The 4,782-nt window shown below is 41.6% G+C and overlaps 1 long non-coding RNA gene across 1 annotated transcript; it reads left to right on the top strand.

Moving 5' to 3' along the window:
* Positions 1-912: 912 nt before the first annotated feature.
* On the top strand, positions 913-3,808 carry LOC137193421 (uncharacterized). The gene is made up of 2 exons (XR_010930820.1): positions 913-1,775; positions 2,405-3,808. It is a non-coding gene; the product is annotated as an uncharacterized lncRNA (long non-coding RNA).
* Positions 3,809-4,782: the final 974 nt, after the last annotated feature.

Genomic DNA, 4,782 nt, shown 5'->3' with positions numbered 1-4,782 from the left:
ACTGTCAGTGTCCCTATAGAGGCACATAGATAAAAGGTACCAGAATGTAGAGCCAAAGAAATGAGACCCTCTGACTTTGCTGCATGTTTATTTCAGTCAAATCCTGCTGTGATGACCTGACTGCTGCCTACTCACTTGCAAAGCTTATTAGACTGACTCACCATGTGGATGACCATGCTCATGCCCATTTACCAGTATCCAGAGGCTATCCAGGCAGGGTGACCATAGTGGGTGGTGGTGTGCTGATTTTCTTCTTTGTACTCAACCCACCAGCCCTGACTCTGATTGGAATGATTGTACTCTACTCTGTATGTGGTTTCATTGATCAGGCCTTGTGACTCATGATCTAAACAGGAAGAAACAAGTTAAAACTAGCTTAAAGCTCAGAGCAGAACTAATAGTCCAGCCAAAGAAGACTGTTTATCAGAGGCCACAGAACTGCACAACAGTAAAGGGTAGTCTTAAAATAGAAAGATGAGCAGAAGCTCATCTATAGAGCTCCAGAATAGCCACCAGCGTGATCCCAAAAAGGAGGGCACCTCTGCGGAGCACCCGAAATGAGTAGCCAGCACGAAGATATCTATATTTGGCTGCTGCACATGCACATACAAAAAGCACAAAAAAGATACGATTGTTTAGATATTGATATTAGTAGATATTAAAATAAATGATAATAATCACATATTTTTTTCATTGCAGCAGTGGCGTGTTATCAAAGTGCAACTACTAATTACTACTAAACTACTATTTTACAGGTTATCAATAAAAAAGTATGCAAGGTTTGGACTCTATTAAAATCACAACATTAAAATTATTTTAGTGTATTCAGTGCACAAATGTTTAAGACATCATCAATAGTATCAGTGTTTATTACTGTTTTTATTATGAAAGTGTCAATTCCAAACATGACTCCCCCCGGTCTGCCAGAACCCGGTGTTTGATGCATCGTTAACGCTCGTTAACAGTATGCTTCATGCTCTGTCTCCTCAAGCCTCCACTATTTTAGCCTGCCTGTGTTAACAGGGCTCTGTTTACCATAGGTACGGTTAGCCATCACGGCTAACCATAGCCTCAGGCTCCATCTGCTCTGCCTGGTCTGGTGTGGTGCTGCACGGTGCGGCTGTCCTGGGTCTGTGTCGGCTTGCTGGCAGCCAGAGTCTGGGTCCCAATTGTGGGGTTAACTTAATTTAATTTGATCAACTTTGGGTTGAGTTATCTTTTCTTTTGATTTCCTATTTAGTTTGGTATGGTTTGTGGTTTATTTTGCATTAGTTGTTTTATGTAATTGTGATTCTGCTAATTTGTATACATCCATTGTTTAGTTTGTTAAGCGGAATTTGGTGATGTTTATTTATTTTTTTGTATTTTGTTTCATGTGTTTTTGGATTTACCTTGTTTCATTGTATAATGCTTTTTCTTGGTAAGCTTATTTTTGATTTCATTCTACTTTAGTTAGATTAGAATTAACTTGTTTTCTTTTTCCTTAGTTTAATGTTTTGGCAGCTTAGGGTTTTGTTGTGTACATTTACTTGGCTGCCAACAGTATTTTTTTTGTTTATTTGGGTTTCTTTTGCGGTAACCCTGCTAATTTGTCGTCTCCCTTTTCAGTTGCTGATAGCTGCTGGTGGTGGTCCCCGGTGTCCTGGTGGTGGTTTCCCCTTTTGAGTGTGTGTGCTGTGCACCCCTTTTTTTTTTTTTTTTAGGTTTTCACATATGATCGGGGTGATTTTGTTTTCCCTGGATTCCTCTCACTCCTGACTCACGTCCCCCTACTGGTAAGCCTCAGCACTGATCAGGTTCCCCCTTTTTTTTTGTATAGTTTTTAATTGTTATAATAAATAAATAATATATTTTAACTGGAACCACGTCCTGTCTATCTATTCAGCAAATGAACCTCTGTGCTTTGTGGGTTGTTTCACCACCTTGATTATTCCTAGGGTGAAATTCCCTAGGTGGCGTAGTTGTAAAGTGTTCTAATTACTCCTCGCTCGCTAGTCCTCCCCCTTGTTATATCGCCACAATAGTGATTTGGAAAAGAGCATTAACTGTTAGCGATCCTAGCATCCTTTTCATCGTGCAGGTTGCTGTTACATCTTAAAAGGAAGAGGAGAAACTTGTCTGTATCTCTAAATCCTCCAACAAACCAACATGGTTACACTGCACAGAATTGTACAAGTCCAACCCAACCTGTTGGCCAGCCTTTTGTTATATTCATGGAGTGCAGATTCAAAGGGTCAGATACACACCAAGACAGACCAGACTACACAATGAAAAAGACCCCTACTGAAAATGATTCCCACACACATTCCTCTATTCAAAAGGCAAAAAGTAATAAAATGTTGTTCTCTCACATTCCAAGAGTTCCAAGATAATTTTCTTTTCTTTCTATTTCTTGTTTGTCAAGGTTCTGCAATGAGTGAACATGGCATGCCAGACCACAGAATTTAGTGAGGAAACAAGCAAAGATTATCATTTAAAAATTCTACTAGTTTCTTGGATTTTTAAAAGTTTTCTCCCAGTGTGGCATGTCCAGTCCCCTATTCACTGAGTTGTCACTTGGCCTCGGCAGAGCTACAGACAGACATGTGCCTCCTCCATGACATTTGGTGTTGCCAGCCGTTTCCTTTCACCTGCCAGAGAAAGAAATGCACCAGGACTGCATAAAACATTAGAGGTTCACACCATCTCCCACTTTTCTACTCCCCACTGTGCCAGCACCTGGACCAAGTGCAGTGACAAGGACGCCCATCCAGTGTGCTCTGGACTATGGGAGCGTAGGAGTGGTGTGCTAGCTGGGATTGATGCACTGGAACGAACCCCCCCCCCCCCCCCCCCCCCCCCCCAAATAAAAAAAAAAACCCAGTCTGTCATTGTAGTACTGATCACTGACTCCCATGTTAAGGAAAGCAGCAGAGAGTGGGATGGCCAAATCACACACCCTGTAATCCGAGGCCACCCTGCCAGTTTGATTAAACTATGTACATCAACAGGCCTGCACCCCAGAGGCCCTGGGTAACACAGGGGCACAGCGCAGTGGAGTGGGTCAAGGGTGTAATGCTGCCTTTTGCCATCACTTTTCACTGCAGGTTTGTGTCAGAAAAATACAGACACAGGTAGACACAAGTGGTGAGATTTCAAGGCTAATTCTGTGAGAATGCACCAGCTGGTCTGTGAACGTTCCAGACCCACTGTGCTGCTGATGAATCTCTGCTCAGCTGTCTTACTGGGGAGCGTTTTATCTATCATGCCACACCTGCAGAACGAGATATTCTCAAAATCTGTCTCCTTCTCACCCATGTTGATGTTAAAGAGTACTCCCTGTAGAATCTCACATGATGCCTGAACCAGGCTGGGAGGCCTGACCCAGATATGGCATCCCAGCGTCGCACACAGCAGTCAGCAATATCAGTAAAACTCAACTTCTTCCTCACACTTGCACACATTTCTTTCCTTTCACATTCCCCTTTTCTCTTTTTAAAAAAAAAAAAAAAAAAAAGTACACAGCCACACAAAAAGCTCTCAAGGGGAATGAGAAGTTTGCTAAGAGACTCTGAAGAAAAATGTGCGAGCGTACACTAAACAGTGAAGCAGTGGAGATATTGCTCCAGTTGTTTAGCAAATGTGCTTTTTTTTTTTTTACACTGTATAATTATGGTAATTATAGTAATGTTCTGGAAAACCTTTGGGAGAATAATAGTGTTCATTTACATCAATGGCATTGCTTTAAAGAGTTTAAGTCTCCTAGGTAGAAATTAGTGCTTCTGTGTTCCTCTCTAAATGCAATAAACAGCTTCAGTATATTTCCTAACACTTCAGAGGGTTTTCTACAGATCACTACACACAGTTTACTTGAAATAAAAATATCTCCAAATGTTTTGTTCTTTCTGATTGTGAGTGAATGTAAGTGCCACCTTTTGGGTTTGTGAACTCCAATGACACACTCTCTCTTTATTTATATTCTTGTCAAGTGTCTGTAGTGGTGTGTCGAATGGTCTCAGAACATCAGAACCTTTTTGTCCTTGAGACCAATTCCATAAAGAAAGAAGGAGAAAGATACTGTGAAACACCAGTGAATCCAGCTGGGCCACTCAGAATGAGAAATGCTGTGGGTAAGAACGGACTCATTTATCAGCATTAAGTCAAGGAAGAGATAGAGAGAAGTGGTAGTACTGGAGGGTTGGGGTGAGTGGGGGAGAGATAGTGTGGGTTGAGTACACATCAGTAGGACAGAAGCATTTAAAATAGACATCAGTAGATAATGACTTCATCTTCAAGTGTACGGCGGTTTGTGGTACCCCAATGGGCTCTTCTGATTCTTCAAAAGCAGACGACGGAAAAGACTCAAAACACTTAAAATGGGGTACATTGAAGTATAATAGACTTTAGTTGCAAACATATTCTTCTTTGAGTTCCTCCCTACTCTTTTAATTTTATCAACTGGCCCGTATTTGGAAAATGAGAGATTAAATACAAGCAATCAAAATAGCAGAGGATTTAACACAGATTTATAGCTCTTTCTTGTGGGCACACACACACACACACACACACACACACATACAGATAAATACAAATGCATGCTTATTGCCTTTCTTGCTGCACACACATATCTGCTCCTCCATGGTAGCGAAGGGACCATCACTGATAGCCGTGACAGATTCGTCAGTGGGCGGTGGGCGTGGGTGAGTTGATGTAGTGTGTGTGGGTGGACATGATTTACTACACACTGAGGCTTCACCGCAATGAGACACGATGGCAGTGCTGTTGGTACAAAACTATATACGT

Source organism: Thunnus thynnus, chromosome 12 (assembly GCF_963924715.1).
Source record: "Thunnus thynnus chromosome 12, fThuThy2.1, whole genome shotgun sequence".
NCBI classification, from domain to species: Eukaryota; Metazoa; Chordata; class Actinopteri; order Scombriformes; family Scombridae; genus Thunnus; species Thunnus thynnus.
Note: the sequence above shows the minus strand (reverse complement) of the source record. Positions and strands in the feature narration are given on the sequence as shown.